The following is a 25,984-nucleotide window of genomic DNA, read 5'->3' as shown; positions in this document are numbered from 1 at the left end:
GTACCAAGGGGTCAACCCTAAAAACATACATACAGGACTTAATGGCCCCAACAAGTTGTATTTATTTATTTATATGTGTGTATACATGTAACAATAATAACTAAAGGGAAAAAAGATGACAGTAGAGATGTTTGGAAAGAAAGAGGGTTTGGAGAGGAGGAAAGGAAAAGATAGAAGAGGGAGTAGAGTATGGTAATTAAAGACTGATGGTGATCAAAGCATATATATATATACATATATATATACATGAAATATTGTAAAACTCATTATTCTGTAAAATTAATAAATAATAATAAAATTGAAAAGTATTTTCAACATTTATCTTAATTTCCTATTGTTTTAAAAAACAAAACAATGATTTTTCATGAATGATGGTTTTAATCATTTTCTGAAACAAGTTAAACAAATTTACTCCTGTTTCACACAAAGGCAAAAGACTGGGGTTTAACAATGGACTAAACAAGATGTAGAGCAATATGAGTAGCTGAGGAAACTAGTTCACAGCCCTGTATCCTCTGTACAGACTGAAATCACCAAGAGTAAAAGTAGATGACATCTATTTGAGTAAGTTTGTAAGGATAAAACAGTACAATGGAAGCTAATGGACATGGTATATTAATTCAAAATTTTATGAAACGTATATGTACTCTAATCATTCTCCTTTTTGTAGTTTTGCTTACTTTGGGTTGAAACAGGAGTTCTCTATGTAGTCTTGGCTGTCCTGGAAGCAATGATATAGACCAGGCTGGCCTCAAACTCAGAAAGATCCACCTGCCTATGGCTCCCAAGTGCTGGGATTGAAGGCATGTATTACCACACCAAGGATATTGTGATCATTCTGTGATCAACATTTGTTTTTAAGATTTATTTCCCTAGACTGTGTACCTTATTGGATTAGGTATAGCAAGATCCTTGAAAGCTGGTATGAATTTGAAGTTTTTAGTAATGTTAACATTTTTATTAATAATAAATTACCTACCTATAAGTAACATATCTTGGGCACTTCTACCATCTCTTTAAAAAACAGTCATTCTAGTTAAATACCAATTTCCTTCTGAGATATGAGGAAACTGAGGCTTGGAGAGACTAAATAACTTGACCAAAACCACACACTAAAACTTCAGAGTGCTTGACCGCAAAACTCTCCTGAATCTTGATGTACTGCTATGAGTGTAACTTTAACTCTCTTACAAACCCATATTTATCATCTCAAGAAATGAGAGTCCTCTTGCTTTGGGACTACTCCAATTGCTCAATAATCCTTAAACAGAAACCATACCTTAGGCATAGACACTTGTTTTGGCTGACTCTATGACTGAACAAAATTCAGTCACTGGCCAACATGTTTATTGATATCAATAACATCTCAGTTTATGCCACTGATTCCTTTCAAACACCAACATATAACTCACTCCTATGGAATGTACTCCTCAAGTGACAAGGTATTTACCATATAGACCATTTACTATATATACTAGTATCCATACTGACATAACTTTTGAACTTCACATGAAGTCAGGACTTAGATCATCAGCAATTCAGGGTATTCCAGAAGATAATTACGAATACAAAAACTAATATACTAAAGAAGGCAAAAATCAACACAACAGCCCTCTGTACCTCCCAGCCTCAGATCCTAATCTTTTCTATGCCCAAGCCTTTCTTAGCAAGGGCTTATCTTAGAATCTGATAACAGTTAATTCTGGAGCATTGACTTGCTATGCCCTGCCATAAAATTACATAAGAAAAAAAAAAAGGAGACTAAAAGGTCCAGTGGTTTGCTCAAGTCTTAAACTAATAAAGACATGGAGGCTTTAAACTCGAAGTCCAGTGCATTTTCCCCTTCTAGTGGCTGTCTAGAAAGATGGAGTGATATATAAGACACTTTACAAAGTATTCATGTATTCTTGTAACCTTCACATGTGATAAGCAGTATTACTCTCCTTACAAATAAAATAGTTGTAGAAATTTAATGAAATTCAAATGACTAGAAAGTAGAGATGCAAAGAGAAGCTATCAGAACCAAGCTTTCAATGTGAGGGGCAAATCCTCCAAAGCCCCTAACCTGGGAAGTGGTATGACACGGGACAGGGTGGGCAGCTAATAATGAGATTAGACGAAAATGATTTGTGAAGCAAAGGCTCAGAGAAGGAAAAACAACCAGAATAAAGGTGTTGCATAAACAAAATGGTCTTCATTTATATTCCTTTATTCTGTTTCTCTCCTACAAGATTTAAATTGGCTTGACAAAAAAATACATCCATGCACTATGATAACCTAAATTTAAAGTAAGTATAAGGGAAATCCAGGCAAAAGAGAATTTTTGGAAGAATATCCCATACTTGTCAGGAGTAAACTATAAATATGAATTTAGCTTTCAGACAGGCTACATGGATAGAAGAAACATGAATCATTACATGTATTTCAAAGTCTGAAAACAAAGAACAAGCAGTTTGCTCAGGAGAAACACAATTAATCCTAGTTATGAGGCCATGGGGAAATTTGTCTCTGTAACCTTTAAGAAGTCATGATACAAAGCAGAACAGTCACTTCCATAATATTCTCCCACTGACACACAGGGTGATGTGTTACATGGGACCACTTATGGTTCAGTTCATTAGTAAAAGGCAGTCACACTGTACTTAGTCAGAATTCAACTAAGGAAGATCTTTGGGGAGAGTATGCTAGGTGTCTCTGAGAAAGAGAAGAAAAGAAGATGGGGTTGGATGGGAGGGATGCCCAAAGGATACATGGAACAGACTAATCTACTGCCCACTTCCTTCATGCCATTGCTGGACTTCAAGCCTCCTTGGAGTATGAGGCATCAGGCCCTACCTAACTTCTTGAGAATAGACCAGTGGTGGCTTCTGTTATCAGACCCTGACACCAAGCTTTCCTGATTAGAATGATGAAGTGGGCCTAGCCCAGAAGAACCATTTCAACAATGCACTTAAACATTTTAAATGTCTAGCATCAGATAGAAGCCCTGCCCTCCTCAAGATCAGTAGAGTCTCTGAAGGAGTTCTGATTGTAACACAGTCACCCCACTAAGTGCTAGCACTCATTGAGCTAATGTGGTTGCCTAGGAAGTTGTCTCCATCCTCTCTCACTGAGATATGCATCCTTCCACCCCAGCCCTCAGCTAAGAAGAAAAGTCTCTACCTCCTCTGATATAAGAGGACCTTTCTTCACTCAAGTGTCAACAAATGACCACACTCCCCTGCTGGATATAGGAATATAAATTGTACACTTGATGTGGGTATAGGAGACTATTGTGGAAAGATACTTACAAGAGAAACTGATAACCCAGGTTAGTTTCCGCAGCTTTCTGAGACCCGACCAGAACCCCAAAAAGAGACTGAGTGCCTCTCTGCATAGCCCTTATTCCACAAGTCTTGTATGCACCTGCAGCCACGCCCAAAATGGGTGTGGTCAGCGACACAAGTGCCTAGGTCTCTCCCTACAAACCTCCAAACAGGATCACAAGATCTTGAACTCAACATAGAGCACCAGCGACAAATAACAGATCTCTGCTAAAAGGTGCTACTTTCATCCATCTTTCCATTAATCTATTCAATTAAGTTGACACATACTTACTAACTAGCCTTCGTTATGGTATATACTGGGGATACATCAGTAGACAAGACACCTCCTTTGAGAGAGCAGACATGAAGTTATATTCATATTCCACATTTAAAGTTTTTTTTACAAATTTCATTTTGTTCCTTAAATTGATACCCCTAGTAAGAAACCAAATTTTAAATCAGCTATGACTTCTCAGAAATCATCAATCACATAAATGTTTCAAAAACTACTTTTCAAATATACTGACTCTAACAAACATTCTTTTTTGGAAAAAAAAGAGCTGTTATAAAATTGCAGTTTAAAAAATTATTTCATTTTTCAAGACAGGATTTTGAGATATGTATATATCGGCTGCCCTGGAACTCACTCTGTAGGCAAGACTAGCTTCCAACTCACATAGATCACCTCTGCCTTGCGAGAGCTGGGAATAAAGGTGTGTGCCACTACTGCCCAGCAAAATTTTTTAATCTGAATTCCTAGAGTCATCAAACTTACAAACTCTGGTGTGTATCTTTTGTTTCAAATGAAAGAAATGTGATGGCCCTGCCCACATTTGCAACATCCTCTCATCTTCTCCAGACACCAGGCCCAGAAGTCTCTGGAGATTGAGCAACCAACAATCCAGCAGACGAGATAGGCACTGTGAGATGCAGTGCACTCTCGAGAGGAAAGCCGGTGAGAGCTCATCCCCGACAAAAGGTCCGAATGCACAGAGAAGCAATGCCTTCTCTGGAATTCTGAGCCTGCAGGACTTTTCTCAATGCCTGGTAACTGCATTGAGTTCCATGTTTGAAGGGTTTTCTTACAGTTTTCAAATTAAATCTCCCTTGAGGTCTAGTTGGATGCAAGGGAAATAATGTGTAATTGACCACATTTCCTCACTATTCAAAACAATGAGCACTCAGTGAAAGCCTTCTGAGAAGTACACAAACACATTGCAAACATTTTAACATCTCACAGTCAGACTTCAGAAGTCCCTTAAAGACAATAGCTACCACTAATAGCTGGAGTTCCCCCAACACCTACCTAGTAGTGAGTTATGTGTGAGCTAGAAATCTCCATGCCCACAATTCCCAACTCCATATTTCATAAATTTCTCCTGGACTGCAAGAAATGTAAATGTCCGGGAAATTTTGGAAAAATTTGGAGAATGGTAGCTTATAACCCTTTGCTCAAATTTCATGAAGTGTTTTTCAGTATTTATTCACAAATCTGATTTTTCATGTGTACGACACTGAACATTTACACCTCATGCATGCCTTCAGCATGCCTTACACGGGAGCAGAGTGCTGTGTCTTTTGTAACATCTCACAAATACATTGTTTCTCTAGATACATTTACATCCCCTTGAGCACTTTGTGCCAGGCCCTCTGCTGAACCCTATGAGTAGAACAGACTGAGTCCCTGAAAACAAGAAGCACAACTGTCGCCAACTCATCCCAGGATTTTATGCACAGACTTCCGCAAGACTAATTTAAGCCTGTTTCACTAAAATCCAATCCCATAACTCTCTGTTTTGCCAACATAGTAGGTAAACAGCAGCCAATCACTATCCTCTCCAAAATAGCCCTTCTGAAACTTCAAGTACTCAAAAGTTCCAACCTCTTATTAAAAATAAATCTATTTCTGCAAAGAGATTACATTTGATGCATGGAGCAGGCCAGTACGACTCTTTTGCTATGTCATCACATTGTCTTTGATATGAAAAGATAAATTATGAATTCTCAACCACAATGGTTGTATAAAGCAAAAGATGGCTTATGTGATCAGCCCTTTTCTTAGACATTATTCTGCAATATATTCTTGATATTGCTGTCCTAAGAAAAGATATATAATGGAACAAAAAGAATGTTATCACTGCATTAGCAGAGGGAAAATAACTAACAGTTCTCTATGCCAAGACATAGCTTAGTGTCCTGCCCCCAAAGAAATCAAGACACACTGTCACAGAACCACATTATTATCCCTTAAGAGGACTATAAAATGTGCCCATCATTCATTCATTGACATTGAACTTGTGCCAAAACTATTAAGAATACATATTAATAGATATTCCAAATGTGTAGGAATTAATGCTGAACAAAACAAAAAATGAGATTGCTACTCACTATTAATGTGTCTTTTATAAATGATTAAGTAAATCATATGAAAGGGCAACAAATATCCTTTTATCACAAACTTGGGGATTTCTCTTACTCTTTGCATGTACTAACCAGTTTAGAAATATGTATAATTACCATCATAACTCTGCACATTAAACGTTAAATAGATAACAACTATGATTATAAAGGCAATTTCCTTGACCTCCTATCTTGTCTAGCTAGGAATCCCTGTGTTTTATTCGATTGACTACTCTGCATTGCCAATCGTGCTGTGCAGGTCAATTTTTACCAGGATAAATGACCCATGCCTTACAGCACTTTCTCTAAAACATGTTTATATGTACATGACTAACATATGGTCAGGATATATGATCATAGCTGCTTTTTATGTGCTTTTTAAAATCTGAAATCTATGTGTTGAGAGATATATACATATGTGTGTGAATGTGTGTGTGTGTGTGTGTATACACATACATATATACAGCTAAGGTACAATGTGTGTTATTTGGCAACTGAATTTGACATGAAAATATAAAAGGTTTGGGCAACCACATATTTGGAACTAGAAATCTTTCCTTAAAACATGGCTTTGGTTTTTAAACATAGCTAAATTTCTGGAAACTTCAATTTGTTAAAGACAGCCAAGACTTCAATCATATTTAACATATTCCTGGGGTTTACATATAGTGTTTCAAAGTAATAAACAACATCTTGTTTGGAGCAGCAAGAAGAAAATGAAGCAGGCACTTCTTTAAGAGTGAAAGCTCCCCTCTTAAAAATAGTTTGGAGGCTCTCTCTTGTGTTGGTGAAATCACAAAACACTGTTCAACAAACAAAACATGATGGGCTCAATTCAAGTTGGTAAACATTTTTAGCTGACTTCATTTGTAGTAAGAATTTTAATGTAACTATAATTTCAACAATGCATCCATTATATTGGAAACTCGAGGGGTAAAACTCTTTTAGTTGTTAATAAGAACAACAGTGTCATATTTGCACTTCAAGATCAGAAAGGATGTGATGACAACAGTAACTTTCTGGGAAAATTTAAAAGTTCTCTGGGCAGTTCATGGAAATGAATTTGCATTTACTCAGAAGCACTCTCAATTCAGTGACCTAAAGCCCACAGGACTGATTTACCTGAAAAGAATTTCCTCCAATAAGGTTAGACCTACCTATACCTTATCTACACCATAGATAATGTCTGTTAAAGCTATAAATAATTTGCATGATACTCCTTCATTGACCCAAACACAAATGGTGATACCTAGAAACAGGTTCCTTAGCAAGAGCAACAAACACCACCCGAGCAGGTGAATATGATGACTCAAAATTAAACTGTCCCAGAAAAGGAAAACAAAGACCATTTCCATACTATTTTAGGAAGCTGGGTCAGATTTTGCTCAACCAGTGCACAGATACTGACAAACAAAATGACTATCTTTCAAGAATATCCAGATAACTCACAGAAATCCTTACCTAATAGACATGCAAATAATCTCTTACCTACCCATCCCCTGGATGTTCCTCACTTTTTAGACAATAAAGAGTTTAGTAGCTTAAAACCCATGAACTTACCTAACACTTTAAAGGTGGCAATACTAAGCCCCTGTCCTGGTGTCTGTTTTAGGTAGATGCTCTGTCTGATGAGTGTGATGAAATGTACTTCCTCAGGCTGTTGTGACCTGCTTTTCACTTCCAAGGTACCATCACATGCTTTCTCAAGGAACCTTCCCCAGCTACCCTACCTAAGATAGCAGCTCCTTCTTTCCCATTTGATAATTTTCCCTCATACTTACCATTAGTCGGTAGAGTCTCTATTTTTTAATTTTATTCTTTATTTTTTTCTATTCAGATGGAAACTTATTTCCAAGAGAAATTTTGGTCTATGTTTAACAAAATTGGATCTGGCATAAATTATCATTAATTAAAATAGTATTCAGATAACTATTCCTATCAACCTGAAGTCTGTATAGGTTCTGGGGGTTTGGCTTAGATGTAGAAGACATACATACTTAGCATGCATAGGACCCTGGTTTGCAAAAAAATCAAAAATAAAATAAAGGGAAGACAGTCTGAAGATTGAGGCTAGACATATGATATCCTACTATAACTGACAGCAACACGGGGCATGCCTATCACAGGTAGAATAGTTGAGAAAAGGGCAACTCAGAACTTATACAACATAGTAAGCAGCCAATTCAAGAAAGAAATGAACCAAAGCTGTGCTCCATCCATTAGTATATCTTTTCTTTCACACTCTTGTTACTGTCTTATAGCAAATTTGCATGTAATTTAAGGACTTCAAACATCAGTCATTCACATGCATTTGTCTTCATCTTACACTAGGCACTGGGATTCAAAGACAGGGTTCTCATGATTTTCGTTTCAACAGAGATGAAAACAAAGTCCTGCCATGTAACTGTAATAAAATAGATATGTAAGTTTCAGTTGGAGCCTAGAGGATGAAAGAAATGTCCCTAGTTAAGATAATGATGAAGCCAGGCTTGGTGACTCATGGCTGTAACCCTAGGCACTCAAGAGGTTAAGGTTTAAAGTTAGCTTGGACTACATATAAAAACCAGGTCAGCCTCCAGTATGAGGTCTGTCTCTACATTCCCACCACCGCCATATCTACCATCACCATCTCCAAAAAGGAGACAAGGTTGAAGGCAAACTGTTCGGCATCATTTTGTTAGACTTTCTGTTATTTAAAGGAGCCAGAGATTACCAGCACAAGATTTGTACAAACACACATACACACAAACACACACACCACACACACACACATACACACACACACACACACACACACATAAATTATACATACACGGGTTAGAGAAAGGATAGTTGAGAAAAAGGGACCATGCAGCACTGGGAAATGGATAAGAGAAGGAAATGGGGGTGGTAACCATAGTCACAATACAGTCTCTGAGCATATGCCATTGTAAAAAAAATAAAGAATAAAAAAGTGAGGAAAGAAGTCTGAGAAATCTTATGAAAAATGACTGTTCTGAAAACGAGTATTTAATCTACAAGGAAGAAGGAGCTAAAGGACTCTACCCTCAAAGGAGGGAAAGTAGTATGAAACATTAAATAACCCTGACTAAATTCTCTTTCCTACAGTCTAAGAAGGCGAAATTGTTAGGTGAAATAAATAAGAAAGAATTTTTGAGATTCATCAAAAAGACCACTCTTTAGTAAATTATTTTTTGGGGAGGAGGGCCTTCTATGACATTTTTGACAAATTTCTATTTATTATAGAGTTCAATGGAGTAATACCATAATCACTTCCCTTCTTTAGTTCTAGACAACATTTGGTCTCTCAATGGCTAACCCACATAAGAAGTTACATGCTCTACCAATGAAACCAAATCTAAACTATCAAGAAATGGAAAACATGCCTTCTATGAACTATGAATACAAAGGCAGTATTAATTTCAGCTACTATTTTTAAAGTTCTGGATGCCAAAGACTTAGCTGTGAGTTCTTTGTTGTTCAATGAAGTTGTCCTATATCCAAACAAATTTGACAAGGGAGAATTACTTTTCTTATTATTTTTCTTTATATTTCTAAAAATGCCTGATGAACAGTTGTTTTCCAGTGGAGTGACGCTGGGTATATCAATCACTTAAGGGCAGTCCTCATGTTCAGGAGAAGTTGACCAACATAATGGACTCCCCAGATTTTTTTGTTTGTACATTTATTGGGTTACAGCTTGGTGGGTTTTTTTTCTTTTCTTGTTGGGTGGTTTTTACTTTGTTTTCTTGGTTTGGGGGGATTTTGTTGTTGCATTGAACTTTTGGTTGTTTTTTGAAAAAGAACTTAAAAGTTAAATGGATGGGGTGGGAGAGGGTCTGGAAGGACTTGGGGGAGGAGAAGAATATGATCAAATATATTTAAATTTAAAAACTGTTTTAAATAATAAAAATATAATAGAATTTAGAATAAACATGATGAACATTGGCCTTAAACAGTTCTTCGAATGTTCAAAGTATTTCGATTGAAAATAAAATTATTTTCAAACAATATATTCTGATCATGGTTTCCCCTCCCTTATCTCTTCCCAGATTTTACCCACCTTCCCACCCATCATTCTCTCTCTCTTGAGAAAAGAAACTAGCAAAAAAAAAAAGACAGTCAAGAAAAAAAACAAAATGAACTAACAAACAAAAAGGAGCAGAAAAAGAGCAGCAGAAATGCACACATATACAGAGTCACACACATGAACACTAAACCCATAGAAGCACAAAATTAGAAACCATAATATACAAGCAAGGAGCCAGTAAGGAAATAAATGCCCAAACAAAGCAATATGAGATGAAAAAAATAATAAAACCCTCCAAAAATGTAATTAAGTTTGTTTTGTGTTGGCATCTACTGTTAGGCGTTGGCCCCTTAAGTGTGGTTTGTGTACCATAAACTGCCTTGGAGAAGCTCATTTCTTTCTTTTCAAGCAGTTGTCAACTGGAAATAGCTTCTTGGTTGGGGACAGAGGCTTATGCACACTTCCCTCCGGTGTTGTGACCCCCATCTGTTTTGGACAAGCCCTATCCACGCTGCCACAGTTTCTACAAGTTCCCAAATATGCAAAGTATTATATATATAAAGCTGATTAGTGACTACATGAAAAAGAAAAATCTGAGAAAAATAAACTAATATTGTAAAAGTATTTGCCTCCCTAATTCATTGTTTATAGACTCACTCAAAGTGGAGAGAGGAGAAAGGGAGGGAATGAAGGGGGGAGGGGAGGGGAGTTTAAACGTACACTGTCGGGGGTGGTGTGGGAACATTTAGGATCCAGGTTGGTAAAATTGGGGGCAGGATAGAGATGAAGATTAATGTAAGAGATACTTTGATAGAGGGAGTCATTTTGGGTTTAGGGAGCATCCTGGTGCCAGGAAAACACTCAGGAATCTACAGGGATGACCCAAGCTAAGACTCGTAGCAATAGTGAACAGGGTGATTGAACTGGCCTTCCCCTGAAATCAGATTGGTGTCTACCTTAACTGTCATCAGAGAGCCTTCATGCAGTAACAGATAGAAGCAGATGCAGAGATCCACAGCCAAGCACTGGGCAAAGCTCCAGTTGAAGAGAGGGAGGAGGGATTGTATGAGCCATGGGAGTCAAGGTCATGAAGGGGAAACCCGAGGAGACAGCTGACCTGATGGAAGGCCATGGACTCTGGACTGAAAGCTAAGGAGCCTGCATGGGGCACACCCCAGCCCTCTGCATGTAGATGACAGTTGTATAGCTTGGTCTGTTTGTAGAACCCTAGAAGTGGGATCAGGACCTGTCCCTGGTGCATGAGCTGGCTTCTTAAAACGTATTTGCCATGCAAGAATGTCTAGACTAGCCTTGATGCAGGTCCTGTCTTATCATGATATTCCATGCTTTGTTGGCTCCCATGGGCGGGAGGGGTGGATGGGGGGGGAATGTTGGGTTGGATAGACGAGAGGTAGGGGGAGGGAATGGGAAGAAAGGAGGAGGCAAAACTGGTTGGTGTGTAAAATAAATGAAAAAATTTAATTAAGAAAAAGAAAAAGATAAAAGTACATTTAGAGAGATGACTCAACCATTAAGAGTACTTGCTGCTCTTCCAGACAACCAACGTTCAGTTTCTCACATCCCTGCTGTGATTATAACTTATAATCACCTGTAACTCCAGCTCCAGGAGATCCTATGCCTCTTTTAGCCTCCATGGGCACCCACACATATGTACACATAAACACACTCATATACACATACATACACTTGTATAATGATCCAAACTCTAAATCTAAACAAAAAGAAAGCATGCATGCCAAAGTGTCTACGACCTTAAAGGACTAAGAATTCTTGCCTTGTATGATTGTCTGGTTGTATTAAAGGCTTTGCACATTTTCAAATGAAAATGAAAGCCACACAGTGCTAATATTTATTGCTTTCATATATGCATGGTACAGTATGAAAGAAGGAAGTCCACTGCTGATTTACATGACAGACACCTTTTCCAGGGTTGCCAAGAAATACGACAGCACAGGGGTTAGAAGTGAGGTGTCTAAGTTGGACAGACTATGGGCTGGATTTAATATCCATACTTAGAGGAGGACAAAGAAAAAAGTATGATTTGCCTTCCTAAAAGCTGTTTTCTCATCTGTCAAAGGGAATTTAAAACGCCAATATCTTTTGGTTTGCCATTAACATTTTAGATTCCATACATCTAGCACATAGAAACCCTCAATTTAAAAAATCAGTTGTTGCCTTGGGAAATTGCAACTACCAAAAGTCACCAGTTAAACACATTTTGGCTGCAGGAAGTGAGGGAATCAGGCTCTCAATCGAGCTGGGTAACTTCCTCCTCAGTGACCAGTTTTCATAGCACCAGAAGATACTATGAAAATTGTTGGGGGACTAAAAACATCAGTGGTCATACCCACCACTGAACCCTGAATAAACGCAATATCAACCTATCAGACAAAATGTGTCCACCGGTGCCATAGTGGCACAATTGTCATGGAGTAGCTAACTATCTTCTGATTGTATTTGAGACCTGCTCCACAGCAGGGCATTTCAGATCAAAGCCCCATAGCTGGGAAGGACATAGGCCCTGGTTATTGTTTTTATTCTGGATGGTCATGCAGCCAAATTGCCTTCTTCACACTCATGTCTCTACCCATAAATCTGGGCTTCCCTCAACCTCGGTCATAGAGGCTTCATTTTGCAGTGGGCAGTAGTCAATGGAAGGATGTGCAACTGGTCAAAGGCCTCAGAATAAAAGACTGGGTGCTCATACCTAAACACAACATCTGTAGTAAACTGCCAAAGCTTGGGGAACATTAGCGAAGGGGGAATAGAAAGTATCAAGGAGCCAGATAATAAGGAAGAATGCTATGAAATGCTGTTTCCTGGACAGAACATGGATATCCAATAATGATCTCACAGCAGCTGTATTTGTGCACACAAGACGTATACGAGATCAATACAGCCAAAATCTAGGCACCAATGGATAGATAATCTCAAGCTCTCGCCCCATACTGAGGAGCTATTGGCAGTGGATAGTAGCTAGGGGAGGGAGAATCATTCTTTGGTGAGGATAAAAGCCACTGGTAGATCTCCCATGCTCCGGAAGGTGGACCAACACCTGTGCACATATGGGCAGCTGTACCTGAACTTCGTGTTATTTTTTCTTTAAGAAATGTAGTTTAGGGGTGTATGGGAGAAGATATGGGGGCAATTTGAGGAAGAAAATGGGGTTAGAGATTATCGTATTTTGCGTTATACATGTATGAAAATTTCAAAAATAAAGAAAAATGTTCAGGCAGTGGTGGCACACACCTTTAATACCAGCACTTGGGAGACAGAGGCAGGTGGATCTCTGTGAGTTTTAGGCTAGTCTGGTCCACAGAGCTAGTTCCAGAGCAGCCAAGGCTACACAAAGAACCCCTGTCTTGAAAAAAATAATAATAAAAGAAAGAAAAATTTAAAACTGAAAGAAAAACACCCAAAAATATCTTCAATTAACCAAGTATGATGCTAGCATTAAAGTCTCCAAATTTAGACATAAGCAACAGGGGAAACAGTCTGGCAATAGACTATAAGAAAAAATTAAATTTGGTTTAAAAGACAACTTAAGTTCTCAGATATCTATCGATTAGGATAATAAGTATGATAAATTAGTATTCTGTTTCTAAGGGCACTCATTGTGTGCTTGCTCTCTCCTTTCCTAAATGGTCAATGGTCTTCAGAGACACTTCCTATGACTTAAAGCCTGTAATTAAAATAACAGATGCTACGAGAAGCACCTGGTCCAGCAAATGCTCTCAGGACTGGGAAGACAAAGTATTAATGCTGCCATTTAAGATAATACAAACTGCACGAAACATGCTGATTGAGTTTGTAAAAGGTAAAGTGCTTAACACAGAAGAAAGAGCAGTTGGGTTTTAAAGAGACTGAATTGAAATCTATCACAGTTAAATACCAAACCAAGACACGGAAAAGCTAAAATGTGATACAAATAAATAGTGGTTATGCAGAGACTTTTAAAGCAAGCTGTTTGGAGAGTGAAAGGAATTCTTCAAGTTTGTGTAATAAGATCATATGAAATAAATAGGAATAATAAGATTAGTCTAAAAGAAAAATGATCCACAATGAACTTGAAATCCACAAAATATTTCAAACGATATTACAAATCTTTCTATGAATGTTAAACTTGGTCTTATTAGGAAAGAATAAAGTTTTGAGAAGTCCAGTGGGGCTCAGGGATTTGACAGTGAAAAGATACCAACTTGTCTTGTTGAAGCAAGCAATGTCAGAACCATTTTGCTTTTCTCATTTTGTGAAAAGAACACTTGAGTAGTACATGCACACCAGAAGAAATCGTCTGAGGCAGAGAGGAAAGTCGGCACTTTGATCTTTTATTCCCTTCCACTGTTACAGGCATCTAAGTGTGCACATCCATGTGCATCTAAGTGTGCTTGCCATCCATGTGCACAGCTGACTCAGGACAGCATAGGAATCTACCTTTGTGGTAATAAGCGGAGTCCTCAATGCCTTCGAGAAATCCCCTTCACACAGGCAACCACAGGAGGACTCACTGTCTTACAGAAAATGAAGTCAACATAGTATTTCCAGAGAGCCACTTATACTACCTAGGAAGAACAGAACACAGGTGTTTGGCAGTCTCCCTTGACCCTGATTTTCTGCTGCTTGCCCGTTAGCACAGATTAGTTTACTGCTATCATTGCCCCCTAGACACTAGGCCTAAACAGCATGAACCAGTGGACTGTAACAGAAACAAGTCTTGATAGCAATGGGAAGTAGGCTAGGACCAGGGTACAGTAGAGGGACAGAACAGGGCATTGGACCAGAAAAAAAAATTCTGATGTACACACATCATCCCCATTTTCCAAATCAAAATTCACAACACATAGTTTGACAGGTGTGATTGTTCTTACGGGAATGTCAGCATAGAATATTTACAACCCGAGATTGCCCTGCAAAATCACAGACATAAGCATCATGTTTGTACAGACATTGAACTTGAGAAATCCAGCAGAACCTACTTTAGAATTCTGAGGTACCGGCTTTGCATGAAAGCTAGTATGTCAAGTCACCCACATCTCTGCTTATTGAGATCCAAAACACATTACACATTTTTGAAAGATTAAAGGTCTCTCCAATTCAAAGGTTTACTATAAGAATCGCAGGTGATACCTGAATGAAATAGCTGTTCACAGTTGAACATTGTGCATTATGTCCAATGAGATTGCTTGCCAAACTTTCCAAACTTGCTGGTCTAGGCCTTACAGGAGTACTGGGATCACACACAGACCTTTCAGTAAGAGAAGAAATACTCTGAGGAAGCCAGTACACCCTTACCTATACCGTCAGATTGAAATCCCCTGGTTTGCAGAAACACAGAAAACTAATCGGTGTATGTTTTCTTGCCCTACATCCACTTAGTTACGTGTGTTGAGTGTTGTCATTTCTTCTAAGACTCCCTCAAAAATACTTCAGTGAAAGCTTCTTGTGGAGAGTAAAATGAAGGTTAGGAACCCAGGATCCCCTAGCAATCCAACAGTGTAACTCATGGAGGGGTAAGAAGGGATATTCTAAGACTGGAGTGAGAGGGTAACAACAATTTAAAAAAGCTCCCTTCATTTTTTCTATCAACAGTGAATAAAAGTTATAATTTTCCCATAACTATAAATCAGTAACACTCCAAGCTTTTTTAAAAACATAAGGAAACTACATAAAATATTACAGCAACTTTTATGCAATGTCAAAATCTTTCTAAAGACTGGAACTATATCTACTCTGTCGAGGTACCACAGAAATGTCACAATTGCAAAGCTTCCTTTGCTTCAGATGAGGAAACTGAGGCATAGAAGCAGGACCAAGGCTAACTGTTAGATATAACTGAGTCAGAATGCAGCCTTGTTTCCTGTGCTTTGTAGATGAGGTTATTCGCCCATAAAATGTGGGTGTCGAACTCTCGAGGTCAGTGCCAACCACAACACCCTGCAGTGTTGTGTTGATTGATTGCTTTGTAATCTACTTATTTGTATTTTGGCTCTTAAATAAAGGTAAGGCTGCCAGGTTTGACATATTTCTAGCCCGTAGAAAGCTGACCCGACAGTACAACCCTTCCAAAACATTTACCGAGACAGTGTTCTGAGCAATTTACAGAATTTAATAAGGTGACACATTTTGAAGCACGGTGCAGTTACAGACAGCCAACCTGAATGGATGCATGGGAGGGAGGCATTATTATTTTTAATTTTCAGGATGTTATTGCCAGGGAAGACATATGCCAACTGGTAACAGAAGCCGCTTTTGTGATTTTTTTTAAAGACCTCTGAAAGAACCATGAAGAGCAATAGAGAAAGGGATACATGAAGAGTGATGAGACATCAAAACAGATTGAGAATGAGAAAATACATGGAGTAATTATTTGAAGGTAAAAAGCACTTGATGTCTCTCCTCCTGCAGAGACTTCCCAGTATTTAGTAACGCAGTATGAAACCTATACAGATACTCTAAGATTAGAGTATATAAAATTAAAGTATAAAATTTAAGTATGTATTAAAATCTCTACAATATCTATGCTTCTTGTTAATCATTACCATGAGTTTTATCGAATGCCAACACAGTATTTATCAGAAAAATAGCTATGTGGCTCAAATATTGAGAAATAAATGACCACATTGTTAAAGCAGGGTACCACTTAATTGTGTCTTCAAGTTCTCTGGTCCAATGTAGTGTACTTTGTGTAAGCTATAAATCAGTAACTCAAAACACAATAAAAACATGGACAAATACTCATTCTGGGCCACAGATCTGTACAAATCCCTATACCACCAAAGCTTTAATAAAGTCAGAGGAGAAAGAGAACTATCTGAAGAAAGCATTGGGCTGTCTAGAAGCATAGCTCACTGACTTCTCTCATAGTCAGACAGTCAGCTCCCCTTCAGATTGTAGTGAATTGGTCTATATTGGTGAAAATTCATAGACCGTGGTTTATAAGACATGATTCTGAGCTCATTGATAGTGTGTGATCTTACAGCATCACCTAACACCCCAGTGGCTGTGTCACTGTATGGAAATAGGAATTGTTGTTTGCTCATAATCTAGTGAGTCCAGACATTTAAACTCCCTTCCAGCTAACACAGTGCAAGCATAGTGAGAAGTTTCTGGGATGGGAACAGTCACAGGTAGTGCCGTATGTTGTGAATCTAAGTAGAAACAGAGTTCTCTGCTTAGTGACTGGATGACAGAGAATGGGCTGCTTTTAAAATCTTTTTTCTATAAAATGAATGTCATAACAATTGGTTCTTGCTGCTGTTATAAAAATTAAATGAGCACTGCCAATTTCCCTTGTCCCTACAAATCCTCCCTATTCCTTCATTCATTCACTCACTGAGGCTGCAGCAGCATGACCTGGAAACACAGAAGAAATAAAACTACTTATTCTTACATCGGTTTAAAAAAAAAAGGTGAGGGGAAGAGAAACGAAGAGAGATTAGCATGAAAAGACAAGAATGCAAAAGGAAGAGAAAATTAATGCCTGGGAAAGGAGGAGAGAGGAAAGCTTTCTTTTAAGTGTTTAAACAGGCGGTGGTCTGTTGCTCACAGTCAGCAGAGTGCCTGTCTTGCAAACATGAAGCTAGGAGTTCAATCCTCAGCACTACATAAAGTCCTACACAGCTGTAGCGCCAGCACTGGATACACAGAAAAGGAGGGCATCTCAGCTGCATCACCAGCTGGGAACCAGCTTTGGCTATGGAGACCCTCTCAAAACACATGATAAAGGGGGTGCACATGATAAAGGAGGCTCTTCCGATAAAGGGGCTTTCTATGTGACTCTGATGACCTGAGCTTTCCAGTCACAAAGCCTGAAATGGGAAGAGGGGATAAACTCCAAAAAGTTGTCCTATGACTGCCACATGCATGCTGAAGTATGTGGATCACACACACACACATGCACACACACACACACACACACACACACACACACACGTAATAATAATAAATAAAGCATTTTTATTTCAGTAATTTTTTATTTTATGTGTCTTGGTGTTTGCCTGCATGTATGTCTGTGTACCTCGTGAGTGCCTGGTGCCTGTGAAAGCCAGAGACAGGGAAATGGATCCCTTGGGACTGGAGTTAGAGGCAGCTATGGGGTGCTATGTGGGTGCCAAGAATCAAATTTAACTCCTCTAGAAGAGCAGTCAGTGCTCTTAACCTTTGAGTCATCTCTCCAACAGCAAAATATATATTTTTTTAAATCAACCTTTATTATTTTAATTTATTTTTGGATTTTCGAAACAGGCTTTCTCTGTGTACCCCTGACTGTCCTGGAACTCCCTCTGTAGACAGGCTGGTCAAAGTCAGAGATCTGACTGCCTCTGCCTCTCTACCATGCCTACCTAAACAAGCTTAAGTATTCATTAGGCCCTTAAGACCCATTAAGATAGTTATTAGTAAACCAAATCAAAAGAAAAAACGCCAAGTAACAGGTGTTGGCTAGGATGTGGACAATCTAGAATTATCCTACATTACTGACAGAATATAAAAATGAAACACAGAATTAAGACTCAGAATTTTACTCCTAGGTCTATACATAAAAGAATGGGAAGAAGATATTCAAACTGAAACTTTATACAGTACTGTATTGGTCAGGGTTCTGTCAAAGAACAGAACTGATGGAATTGATAGAAATATATATTATAATATCCACAATATTATAATATTCATTTATTATAGGCATCCTAAGTCTCCTCCTATAGTGTATATATGGGATTTATTAAAGTGGCTTACGCTCTGACCCAAGTAGTTGAAAAATGGCCATTTCCTGACAGAAGGGCCAAGCATCCAGTTGTTTGTACAGACCGAAAGACTGGATGTCTCAGCTGTCCCAATCTGGTTCTGAACTACCAAGGAAGTTCTAGAAAGCCAATAGCTTTCAGTCTGCATTAGAATCCTGAAGAAGTAGGTTCTAATACCAGGGAAGGAAAGGCGTGGGATCAGGATAGATGCCCTTGCCACTGGGAGTGAGGGCAAGCACACAGATGGCAAAAGCTCCCTTCTTTCATGTCCTTTTATGTGCCAACCAATCCAAAGGTATGGTCCAGGTTTAGGGTGGATCTTCTGACACCAAATGATCTAGATTTAGTGTTGGTTTTCCACATCAAATAATCCAACCAAGAAAAATCCCTCACAGATGTGCCCAGCTGCTTGGATTTCATTAATTCCAGATGTAACCAAATTGACAATCAAGATTAGCTATCACATATACAAATGTTCAAACCAGTAAGATTCACAATTGCCAAAAGACATGAATGACCCAAATGTGTTCACCTAAAAAGTAGATAAACTAAAGTATACATACCCATACAATAGAATATTAATATGTGGCTGGGTATGGTGACACATGGCCTTAATCCAAGCACTTCAAAGGTAGATCTCTGTGATTTTGAGACCACCATGGTCTACATAGGACTGCATAAAGAGACCATGTCTCAAAAACCAATAAAATAAAGAAGACAAAGGAGGAGGAGGAGGAGGAGGAGGAGGAGGAGGAGGAGGAGGAGAAGGAGAAGGAGAAGAAGAAGAAGAAGAAGAAGAAGAAGAAGAAGAAGAAGAAGAAGAAGAAGAAGAAGAAGAAGAAGAAGAAGAAGAAAGAATGTTAATATTAATATGTGGTAAATAGGAACAAATTTTGAAAACATTAAATGTCAAATAATGAAATCAGTCCAAATATGTAATGCAAAGAACATGTGTGGTCCCATTTTCATAAGATGCCCACTGTAGGCAAACCTACAGAAATGGAAGATATGTTAGTGATCCATCACAGCAAAGACAGATGGTGGGATGAGGCTGGGGATGGGAAAACTAAAAGGTATGATGTTTATCCCTGTGATGACAAAAATGGAAGAGTGAATGGCTACACCTATGAATATGTAATAAGCCACTATATTGTAGGATTTAACTAATAAGTTACATGGTATGTGAATTATATCCTAATAAAACTGGGGGTACTGTTTTGTTTTGATTTAAGGAAAAACCTAGAAATTTTTTAAAAAATTAGTGCCATAAATTCTTGGCTAGACTCCTGCCAAATTCAATGTGGCTAGTGACCACTAACAACAACTAGAGTGCCAGGGCTGGAAGAAAACAAAACTGGGAATGTCCAAATCAGAAATGGCAAGGGTGGAACACTGTACCCAAAGCCCCAGACACTGTGGAACACTCTGCATTTTCTGAGTGCCTTGGAGAGAAGTGGAATAGAGGGAACCTCTAGAGAGATAAAAGCCCTATCATCATCTCCCCAGTTTACAGGAATGCCCTGAAAATTAAGCCTGTGAGTGTCTCTCATCCAAGTGTATGTATGCACACAAGCACATTATATAATCTTTCTTAAGCACCCATTTTCTGTAAAATGGAAATAAACATGATACCTGGTCCACATGACATTTAAGACATTTAATGAAGCAATGCAGGCCCAGCACATACAACAGAACTTGGCCTTTGGTTTATAATCAATAAAGGTCAGCTCTTCAAGCCTATGTGAAGCATAGAGTTGAAAACAAGACAGCCGGGACTACCAAGCGAGTTCCAGGACAGCCTCCAAAGCCACAGAGAAACCCTGTCTCGAAAAAACAAAAACAAAAAAAAACAAAAAAAAAAAAAAGAAAACAAGAAATGTGCATCTACCAAAATTATAGCAAATGATAAAGGTTTTGGTTCTGTGAACATCTGAGTAATCTACACATATTTCCCACTAATTGTTGTGCAACAGTTTCCTCCAAGATTGAAACATTCTGTCCAGCAGGAAGCACCTTCTCAAGGAAGGTAAATAATTCAAAACAGCTTCAGGAAGTCCCTGAAACTGACCAGATTAACTAGGCCTTTTCTGCCAGTCACCATTAAAAGCTGTGAGTTCTTCTCAGAAGGAAGAATGCTGAGCTACAAAGAAAACTCTGAGGCCAGACCAGCTGCCTGGAAGAAGCAGAAACCAGACCATATGACTGAAGTGGTTTAGACCAACTGAGGCACCAGGAAAGGACAGTCTCTGACTTGTTGAGCTGCCTGCAGGCTGTGAAGTATGCTCCAGGTTCCCAGTTTTGTGAGTTGTCACACATGCTGGGGTGGGCTTTGGTGATGTTTTGGTGGGCTTTGGTCTTTTCTGCCCCTGTAGGTAATCCTTCATCTATATTCCTGTAAGTAACTCCAATAAAAGTCTTGGGTTCACTAAATTGGACTTTAGTCTGTCATGGGATCCCTATCTGGAGTTAGTAAAGATGTCTCCTCAGGAAAAATTTTGCCACAGAACACTAATTTAGCTTTCTCTAATTCATCAAGACATATATATGTTTTTGTTTTTGTTTTTAACTTCTGTGGAATTACAGTAATGTCTCCTAAACTGATGATACTGGCCTGGCCAGTAACTCAGGCTTAGCCATAAAAATAACATACTCCCTTTGCAATGATACTCTAATTAAATAGCCTCAACTTAGTCCAGGTATGCACAGGCTGATAATGGCAGATCTAATTCACCCAAGAACATTCTAGCCAGGAAATAATACATTCTCAGAAGCCAAAATTTCCATTTACACCTGTAAATAGAAAATTCAATTTAATGCAAATTGTTAAATAATAAGACCAGTGGGCAATGAACCATGCTAAATGTATCACATGAAATGGATCAGTCATGCAGCATAGTGACCAGAAAGGAAATTTTTAACATTCAGTAGCTAAGTAATACATACTGGCACACATCCCCCAACCACTGCATATGCACATAAAACAAGGTGTGACAACATAAATGCATTATATATACAAATGAAGATAGTCTTACTGAGAGGATGGTGACATCCCTGCTGAAAACAGCTTAAACCACCATCCAAGGGATTCTCTAACCATGAGAAGTACTATTTTACACAGTGACCAGCAAAGCAGCTGTTGAGACAAGGACAGTCTCAAATGGTGTGAATGAAGATAAAAACCATAAGGCCTAGACACAAGCACACATTTCATTGAGAAATTTTCTTGAAAGAGTTCAGAGGTTGCAGTTCACAAATGTAAAATGAGCCAAAGATCTACAGAAGTCTCTCTGTAGAGCCACTCAAAGAGTTAGAGTCTAAGTATGTTTCACAGTGTCTGGGTTACTTTTCTTTTGCTGTGAAGAGAAACCATGACCAAGACAACTTGTGCTCAGGGTTCCAGAGGGTAGTAAAGTCCATGACCATCACAGTGGGGAGCATTGCAACAGAGGAGTAGTCATAACTCTGGAGCAACACCTGGGAGCTTACATCTGATCCCCAAGTTGGAAGCAGAGAAAGAGAGAGAGCTAAGTGGGAATGGGGTGCAGATGGTTAGGCTTGTCAAACGCTTTTATCTTTTATTTATTAAGAAAGGATCATGTGCTGGGCAGTGGTGATGCATGCCTTTAATCCCAGCACTCGGGAGGCAGAGGCAGGAGGATCTCTGTGAGTTTGAGACCAGCCTGGTCTACCAAGTGAGTTCCAGGACAGGCTCCAAAACAATACAGAGAAACCCTGTCTTGAAAAACAATAAAAAAGAAAGCATCATGTATTTTAGCTTGTAAACCACAACAACAGCAACAAACCATTGATCAGCTGTCCTAGGTGTTACAATATTGTGTTAGGGAGATGTTGGCAGATTCCACGGCAGGCAGAGGACAAACATGCCATGCAGACAGAGCTTAAGTGAAAAGTTTTATTAAGGGAAGGGGACAGGAAAAGAAGATAAAAAGGAGGGGGCAGAGAGAGAGAGGAAGGAGAGACAGGAAAAGTCCTGTCTGACCCTTCAAAGGAATAGCAGGAAAGAGAGCAGAAGTGGGTGGGATCTTTCTCTTAAAGGGCCCTTTGTACCTACAGGCAGACCAAGTAATGAGATAGCAGCCCAAGTGCCTTCTGCCAGGTGGCAGGGGGCAGTCCAGCCTAATGCCTAAATCCTTACACTAGGTGCTCATGATACCCTATCATGAGGTGCTATTCCAAAACTAACTCCATCATAATGAGGTAGCACTCATCTGCTACTTGGTTCCCAGTGTCTAGACTCTAGACTCCAGAGATTATGAAGACCAAAATCAAATGCACTTCAGAGGCAAGCTATTATGTGTTCAGAGATTATCTCTGCCTGGAGATGAGGTGTTTCACTGGACATAGGATTTTCAGGATTTGAACCAGTAAGTCTAGGGTGAGGAGAGGACACATTTGTCACCCTATGTATTTTTCAGAAAACAAAACCAATATGCAATCTCAAGATACACCCAAGTAAACACACATATGCTCAATTTTTAAGTATTCAATTATATTAACTATAAATTAACTCAATTTTAGCAATATTCACTTTTTTCAGACCTTTTAAGAAGTTGTCAAGTCTCCAGTCAGCAACCTGAGAATTTAACCCAAGCCCATAGATCATCAATCACTGGGAACATATGGGAAAAATGTTAATATAAAATTATTTCTATGCTTATTAAAGAATTAATTCATTTTTATAAAGTGAAATCCAATTTTATACCAGCCTCAGATATGCATAAGATTCATGGAATAAAAATATTATCAGGAATATGACTTAAGCCCAATCTAAATAATCCATCAGAGCCTTCCTGTAGTACATAATTGAACTTTGTGTTTTCTTCTTGCAAAAGGGTGTGTTAGTGAGAGTAATATAAAAAAGAAAAAATTTTATATTTACTCACATTAGTCACCTCTACTGCTTCATGTGATTAAGAAAATCAGAATGTAAATTAGAAAATAACTTGTTTTCTAAAATGACTGCAGATACATTGTCCTGTCAGTTGATTTCTTCCAAATTTCCGATGATGCCTGCCACAAATATCTTATGATCAAATTATTTCTCTATAATTAAGAACTAGTGATAATGTAGGATTAGTTCACCCATAGATCTGAAGTCATATGGAAAATGTGAATTTCCAAATGAGTTCATTGAGTGAAACATAAGGTAAAAAATGGCTTGAGGGACAGCTGAATATGTTTATTTAACAAACAAGGTTGAAGCAATGAGGGGTGTTGCAATAGACTTGAAGGAGACAAGCCACAGAGCCAACCATCTCCCTTCTATCCAGGGATTTCTTATTTTCTAATTAATGTCTCAGATCTGGACAGCTGTGATATGAAAATTTGGCCCTAAACTAGAGTCAATAAAAGAATTTATTCTTTAGTTCATTCCTTTTTCCTATATTAAGTACACATACACACACGTACAAGAAATGAACACACACACACACACACACACACGTTTCAGCCTTTGTTCAGAGCAGTACTTTATCTCCAAACAGAATTTTATGACTCGTGGCCAAGACCAAGAAAGGGGCCTTGTTAGCAAGCTTGTTCTGATCATGTCCACCCTGTCTGATACAGGTATATGTTCATAGCACCTCACTTTCATAAACACAACAGTCCTGCTAAATATTCCTTTGAGTGGCCACTTTTAGTACTGGCTTGGGCCTCAAGTTTTTATAGCTGAATTTCTTTGGGGGAGCAAATGATTTAAGGGTGAAAGGAAAGGTCAGTTCTCCTGATTTCTTTATCTTTCATCATCTTTTAAAATATGCCATTAGGAAAGATTTTTGGAGAGTGTTGGTTAGAAGCCAAGAGTTTCATTGATCCTTTTAGTTGTTGCCATTTCTTGCTTCTTGCCTCTGGAAGTGATTGTGCTTTTGAAGACATTCATATTTTAATGCATCCAATATGGGCACAGCTTGAATGTGAATCCAACACCAAGTGTATGAATTAGCACTTCACAGTTAACAATTGGATCTCCTCTGTGTCTTCTGCTTGTGAATAACACCCCACTAGACCAGTGCTATAATCGGTTTTTTGCAGATACAGAAACTGATGCCCACATAAGCCATGTGACTTGGTCAAATCACTTGCCAAGTGAAAGGGGCTGAGTTAAAAATTCAGCATTTTAAACAAAGCTACTCCAAGTAGACAAGTGTTATTAAACAAAAATCTGAGTATCAGAATAAGGTGCCTCCCAAAGATTTGATCAGAGAGGTTTTAGAGACCCCCAAAACAATAGACTGTTACCATCTTTGTTGGATACTTTTAAGCCAACTATACAAACTAGAGTCCTCAAAGAGGAGGAAGCCTCAATTAAGAAAATATTTCCAGAAGGGTGTGATGGTACATCACAGTACTCAAGAGGCAGAGTCAAGTGGGTCTATGAGTTTGAGGCCAGCCTGGTCTACAGTGCAAGTTCCAGGACAGCCAGAGCTACATAGAGAACTCTGTCTCAAAGAACCAAAAGAAAGAAAATAAAAGGAAGGAAATACTTCCGTAAGATGGGGCTGTTGACAAACTTACAGAACATTTTCTTAATTAGTGATTATTGGGGGAAAGCACAGCCCATTCTGGGTGGTGCCATCCCTGTTGATGGTGGTCCTGAGTTCTATAAGAAACCAGCCTGAGTAAGCCATGTGGGCAGGCAACATAGTAAGCAGTACTCCTCCATGGTCTCTGCATCAGCCTCTGCCTCCAGGTTCCTGTCCTGTTGAGTTCTTGTCCTGACTCCCTTCAGTGATGGGCTATAACATGAAAAATGTAAGATAAATCAATCTTCCCTCCCCAGATTTCTTTTGGTCATGATGTTTCATCATAGCAATAGTAACTCGAACTAAGATACTGTTCCTCTTGGTTTTCCACCATAAGTAAGAGACAAGACCCTATTGCTGAAGACACCACACAGGTTTGATACATGATCTGAAAAAAATCAAGTTAGAATTGATCTGTGGGCTTCCTGCCTGCCAGGTAGTTTTCATAGTCCTAGGAGGTCAAAACGTGCTCCTGGAGAAGGGAGTATCAGTAGTCTTACCAGCTGTGAATCCTATGACCTACTAGATCAAATTTCCTGGTCCACTTATGCAATAATGGCACTACTTTTATGTGGGTAACCAACTGCTCTCTAATTGTATTTGAGACCCACAGGAAACAATCCATTTCTAGTATTGTAAGTCTGGGAAGAAAGAAAGAAAGAAAGAAAGAAAGAAAGAAAGAAAGAAAGAAAGAAAGAAAGAAAGAAAGAAAGAAAGAAAGAAAGAAAGGAAGGAAGAAAGGAAGAAAGAAAGAAAGAAAGAAAGAAAGAAAGAAAGAAAGAAAGGAAGGAAGGAAGAAAGAAAGAAAGAAAGAAAGAAAGAAAGAAAGAAAGAAAGAAAGAAGCAGGCATTGTTGGAGACAGTATAAGCTTGGGAGGTGCTGAATACTTTCATTTAGCAAATTGACATAGTATCAATCTACCTGCTAAATACTTATATTTATAG

At 38.6% G+C, this 25,984-nt stretch overlaps 1 long non-coding RNA gene across 6 annotated transcripts in view; it reads right to left on the bottom strand.

Annotated features, from left to right (window-relative positions):
* Nucleotides 1-25,984, bottom strand: part of LOC110340700 — a 125,953-nt gene that overhangs the window by 86,907 nt on the left and 13,062 nt on the right. The window lies entirely within an intron of this gene.

This window comes from Mesocricetus auratus, unplaced genomic scaffold (assembly GCF_017639785.1).
Source record: "Mesocricetus auratus isolate SY011 unplaced genomic scaffold, BCM_Maur_2.0 Super-Scaffold_100004, whole genome shotgun sequence".
Taxonomy (NCBI): Eukaryota; Metazoa; Chordata; class Mammalia; order Rodentia; family Cricetidae; genus Mesocricetus; species Mesocricetus auratus.
Note: the sequence above shows the minus strand (reverse complement) of the source record. Positions and strands in the feature narration are given on the sequence as shown.